Here is a 6,264-nt window from a genome sequence, read left to right on the forward strand (position 1 = left end):
AGCTGCGTGGCTGCTGCAGACCCCAGGGACCCTGCCCATTACTTGGCTGTAATTCTGAGAGCATTTTCCCTAGAGGCTGAGGGAGCATTAGGACTCAATAAAACTGTAACGTAGGAAGCTGAAAGAAGGACTATCTTAAGGAATAAATTTCGCATGATTGACGTTTGTGCTTGCCTATTTTTGTCGTCTGTGAGCAAAGCACATATGCCTAGAAGGAAGAGTGGGTCTATCAAGGCAGGGTAAGGGAGAGGCAGCATGACAGATGTAACTGCCAGAATGACTCTGTACATCTGCTTTCTTTAGCAGATTACAGCCCTTTCTCTCCAGTACAGTGAATTTGAGACTGAGTTGGGATTTTAGCCCTTTGAGAGATTTGCTGTCTCTGGCTATGTCTTCCTGAGGATCTTTAACTTCACGTGATAGAGGATGCTTGTAGTGAAGACTTCCCAGCTGCCCTTGCAGCATGTTTGCCCTACTGGGGTACCCTTGCTAACATTAGCATATTTTATCAAAAGAGTAATAAGAACAGCTCTGCAAAATTGTTCTGATTATCTTAACTGGAAAATACTGTTTCTTTCAAAATTATGAAAGTCAGGCTCAGCAAAGTATCCAAGCAGATTTTTTTTTAAGAGTAAAGATTAAACAACAATTTGATTTTGCTTACTTATAAATTAAATTGATAAAAATCGAAATAGATGTTTTTCTCTGCTAAACAACAACGTTTTCAATTATTCAAAATTACCACAGTCTTTCAACTACCAGCTACCAACAGTCTTTCCCAGCTGGTTATCTGCAGTCTGTGGCATACCCTCTTCTCCTGCACCCTAGCCCTGTGGTGGCTGCAGCCCAACAGTCTTGCCATCAAACAACATAGTTAATAATGTAAGTTTATCACATCTCAGTCTCCATGGTCCCTTCTGAGACAGAGAAAGGAAGCTCCACATCTGCATTTCCCCAGGCATGACTGCTGCCTGGCTGCAGCTTCCCAGAATGGGGGTGCTTGAGCATGACTAGCCCCTTTGCAGAGCTGCAATGCTGAGCAAGCCAGTAGTCTGGTCTTTTTGTAGATGCTCTTTCTGGACAATATTGATCTCTAGTGAAAGTTGCTGGAAACCGGCTCCAAATACCCTCACAGTGCAGCAGGACAGTCTTGAACTGTGGGAAAAGCAGAAGGTACAACAGGGAATTAGTTTATACATTATGCCAACATAAAAACCGTACTGTAGTCCTGGAGAACTCCTTAAACATACCACCTTGTGCCCTTCTCCCAGTGGTATTTATATTGCTAGATACTCCAACTGTTGGCACATCAGGAAACAGCTAACTTAGGACCATACCCAGGGGCAGGTTGAGTGATCCCATCCCAACAAAGCCTCTTGGTACCCCCAAGAGTGCCAGGTTGAAACCATTCTAAAATCACACTGGTCTTAAGGTCCAAACCTTCTAATGGGTATGCAACAGGAGTAGGAGGCAGGCTCATCCTGAGCAACAAAACCCTTCCCCACATGGCTGACACAGGGAGAAACATCCCTCACCCATGGCTTGTGTTTGTTTTTTCCTTCACTGATAACAAAATCTTGCAGGCTTATTTATTTAGAAGTATATTGACTCCTTGAATAAAATTATTTTTTCTCTAACACGGAAGAAAGACATTTCTCATATTTAGCATTGCTTCTATTAGATGCAAAACACTACTTGTAGTGTTGTACTTGTATTGTGTTCACAGCTCCCCCTGGAAATGAGGGAAAAAATGTGAAAGCTCAAATTATTAACTTTTTAAAACATGCCTCTGGTAAAGAGAAATCAAATAAGATTTATAACAGCTTTTTCAATCCTTACCACATTCAGCATGAAGATTTCTGGATGGCGAAAGGGCCAGGGAGCAAGGGAAAGCAAGCTGAAGGAAGAGGTGAAACTATCCAAAAGCCAAAATGGAAGGAGCCTGAATGGCTTATGGCCTGAGACAGCCCATGCAGGCCTGGCAGGTAGAAAAGACAGCTTTTGACCTGCAGCTGTGACAGATTTTTGCTGATTCCACATCAACATTTGATGAAGTTGCAACCAAAATCTCTGCATCTTTGCTAAGGGTATGGAGTAAGCAGCCAGCACCTGGAAGTCCACAATCTGTCCCGCAACAGGGAATTGCTCTCCCAGGGCATATGCCATGCAGAAACTGCCTCATCTCTAGGGTAGCTTAAATGCAACTGCTTCGTTAACTCACTGGACTGCAAGAACAGGGGATGTTGAATAGGGAGATGAAGGGTCCCAGCACTCTGGTGGTAAGATCGACTTATCATCCGAGAGCAGCTCTGGTAGTTTGCCTTTCTAGTGATGCCACCTCTTCTCCCTGTGGTTTTCTTTTAAAAGTATGCTATTGATGTGCAATTGATGTCTGCTTCAAATTAAGAGATAAGAATGTTCTTATCGCTTACCTGCTTGCTGGTTTTTTGGGTCAGTCTTCTTGGAGAGTCTTTACAGCTCTGTGCTTGATGTGAGGCTGGGAAACGTGTCCCAGCCAGGAGCTTGGCTGTTGTCTTACTTTCTTGCTCATCAGGGAGCTCCCGTGCTGCCCAGAGCCCCACGGTCACGCTGTGAGCTGCTGTGTTCTGCTGACCGGGGTTGCAAAGCCTCCACCAGGGTCAGCCAGCTGATGCCAGTGAAGAGGCAGCCTCACATTGGGCATAATCGTATAAATACACACCCCTTCTGGCAATACCAACATGTACTCTGGGCTGCACATAGCCTCAGGTGGCAGCCCCAAAGGCATTGCCATGAGGGCAGGTGTAGCAGGTTTGGGAGAGACGTGAGGAAGGCTGGAGCGGGGCTTCCTTTGTCAATTCCTAAAACAGGATTTTAAATGAAGGTGCTGTCTGTGTTCAGTATGAATGATCACTTACCAGTGACGCTCTCTAGGAAGGTCTGAGAGCATGGTCTCAGTGTCCCATGAGCAGAGGATAGCAGACACACAGTAACATGTGGCTGCCTTCAAAAATATGTGCTTTACTGCCACTGCTTCATTTTCCACAGTAACAGGTCCCCAGAGCAAGACCCAATGAATTAAGTGTTTGTTAATGTGTTCTGTGGCTGAAAGATATTACCCAAATTACATTCTGTGAGTGCATCAGTACATCTAAGGCTACAGCAGTAGCTGAATGCTGCTCCCTGTGTTGCTGTCCCAGCTTTCTACCAGGCCTTTGCCCCTGCCTGCTGTGCATTAATAGGATTATATTTCCTGAGCACAGGGAACCAGCACAGCTGATCACCTGCAAAACATCAGCTGGAGTGACCTATCCCCTTCCTGTCCACCCAACCCTTTGCTAGTGGAACACATGGAAGTGCCTTCCAGGGAGGGACACCATCCCTCCCTTTGTGCCACCAGCAATCTCTGAAGCACCTCACACCACCAGGTGAGCCAGCTGAGTCCCAGCCCTACGTCACCGCATTGTGGCAGATGAACTGCCACACAAGGCAAGGTAACAGGGGGCTGAAACAGCACAGACCTTACAGTGCTCTCAGCACTTAAACCACTTTGAAAGCTTTAGAGCAACACAGAAGCCATGTGTCAACTGCATGTTTCAGCTGGTGCTAAAGTTCCCCTTGCATTTGTCATATGGGCATGTCTTAAGTTTGCCTCATTTTGTGCTGGTACAGGGAACTTAAGTTCTTCTGTTGGGGGCCTTGAGTATCCCCCAAGGGGGATCCTTGGCATGGGGCCAACAATTGATGTCCAGACACATGGATCAAGCTGCCTGCTTGTGCTGTATCTGCAGACTTATGCAGCCCCAGGGGTCGCTTGGAAAATATGGCCAGTTGTGTTCAGCACTATTAATGCAGTGAATAATGATAGCTGTCCCTAGGTGTTGCCATTTCTTCTGATAAGCTTGTATAAAACAAGAAGTATTACTTTCACCTGAAGCAAAATTTAAAGGAAGTTCACAGGAAGAAGAAAGTTATGACAATTTACTTGGAAACGAGTCAGCAGATAAAAGGACAGGCCAGGTGTTATAACAAGCTTAATATTCTGGGTGTGGATTTGCAAGTGCTGCCTACAAGCATCCTTCCTCTTGCAAGAGGATTAGCACAGGGGATTACAGAGAATCTTTGAAGAGATTGGCGTGTGCTCAGATGGTCACACACTCGGGCTTCCCAAGCACGTGGGGGCAGGGTAAAAGAGAAAACAAGTGCAGGGGAGAAGCAGAGATCCCACTCAATAATTACCAATAGGGAAAATGTATGGTGGCTTTAGCTCTCATAGGGACTCATAATTCAAGATCACTGTATTTGCTGAGCTCATCAGTGATGGGATTTCATCAACACAAGCTCTTGTACCCCAGTGTTATTGCATTTGGAAGCTCAAGCTCTGGTCTGAGACACTAAACAAAAGTGCTTCTTGCTTGTGGTCAGAAATTGCCCTCAAGCACTTGTGAATGCCTGAATTACAATGTCAAATTCCACCTCTTGGCCAGTTTCTCTTGACTTAGCAAGTTTGCAGTTCAAGTACTGCGCTCACTACAGGCAGTGTGGTGTACACATCTCTCTGTTCCCTGGTGCAAACTTCTTTCCATCCTCTGTTACTTCTTTGCAGGCTTTCCCCCATTTCCTCTCCAGTCAGGCTTGTAGTTTTGCAGTCATCCCCACCCAAAATGTCAGAAGCTACACAATCCCACGTCTTTCTGACTGTTCAACAATACCCAAAACTTTCACTGAAAACTGTTTTGCTCAGCGTGGCATTATGTTTGCAGATCTGAACCATCCCCTAGCACAGGCTTTGTCTCTTGCAAGGCACAGCCTTGCAAAGCAAGCAGTGACCTGACTAGTAAAAAGGAAAAGCACCCACCCTCACCCACTTCACCAGATGCATCTTCCATCCCAGTGCACACAGCACCCCAGCAGGCGCTTCCCTGCAAGTGTGCATGAAGAATTAGGTTATTTTCTTCGAATGGTTGTTTATTCCACTTTCCAGACACTTAGGCAGAACTTTGCATGTGCTGTTTTTCATACCTGTCAAATGTACTGTGCAGTGAAGTGTCTCGCCTCAGATCTATCTCTCGCCCACTACAGCAGAAGCAATATAGAAGCACTAATAGGACATATCTTAAGGCAAACAGCTCCATTCACATCAGCAAAAAGCTGTTGGCAAAGCCAAAGCATGTCAATAATCAATCCAGAGTCCATCTAATACATGCACACAGTCTGGTTTAAAACGACATTGTTTAAGCTGCAAACTCAAATGTAGGAAAAGCCAGATTTGTTGCTGAGGGTCCACATGCAGTGCTGATGCCTCTCACGCCTGCAGCACACGTGGAGAGCAATGCCTTGGTGAGTGAGAAGCAGATCGTACCTGTACATTTTGTATAAGGCAATGCCCAGGCAGAATGAGCTGAATTTAGATGTCACACACATGGCCGTGAATTACAAAACTCTCTGTAGGGCTGCCGGTCACCAGGATTACTCTGGTCTATTCCTGTCTCCGTCAGCAGAGTCTTAACGAGTATGGCCATGATTAGAAACAGGATAAGCAAGAGCCTACTGCTGAAAGGGCTCCCTCTGAGAATTTCTGTGTCTGCCTCTGGGGAATTTGGAGCTGTTTTGCAAGCTGTACCTTACATACCAAACCCGTCCTGCTAAAGTGAGAGGAAGGATATTTACACATCTTACAGTAATGGAGGTGCAGCCAGGGAATTCAGAATACCTCAACTCAGCCTTGCCTGTAGGTGGCTACACAGGAAACCAGATGAGGAGACAGGTAGAAACACTGATTTAGCAGATACTTGTGCAAAGTATAGTGGCATCGTCGCTGCTCTTCGAGTTCCTCACTCAGTATTGTAAAAAAAGCAACTGCTACTCTGTATCACTGAAAAATGCAAGATCCTGCAAACCAGGCTTTATTTTTTGGTTGCAGACATAAACCCCAGAGCTGAAGATTCAGGATCCCATTCCCTGATACCTGGGCTTCCCCCTGGCTCCTCATGGGGTTGCTCCGGTGCCAACGCCTAGGCAGCACCTGCAGGGTGGGATACAAAGAGCTGCCTGGCTACCTCCTGTCTCCTCAGCTTGAGATCTGCAGGGGCAGCAGTGCAGGAAGTTGTAAACACACAGTTACTAAAAAAAGCATTTCGCTGCGACTGCTCTTGCCCACAGAAAACAAGCCTGATTAGCTGTGTAGGTGCATTTGTTTTACCACATGACCCAGCGGTGCAGCAGCATGCTTCGGGTGGCACCTGGGGTTTGTCACTGCTCACGGCCTGGTCACGCTGATAAATG

This window comes from Manacus vitellinus, unplaced genomic scaffold, assembly GCF_001715985.3.
Source record: "Manacus vitellinus isolate BGI_N305 unplaced genomic scaffold, ASM171598v3 scaffold_17_pilon, whole genome shotgun sequence".
In the NCBI taxonomy this organism is placed as follows: Eukaryota; Metazoa; Chordata; class Aves; order Passeriformes; family Pipridae; genus Manacus; species Manacus vitellinus.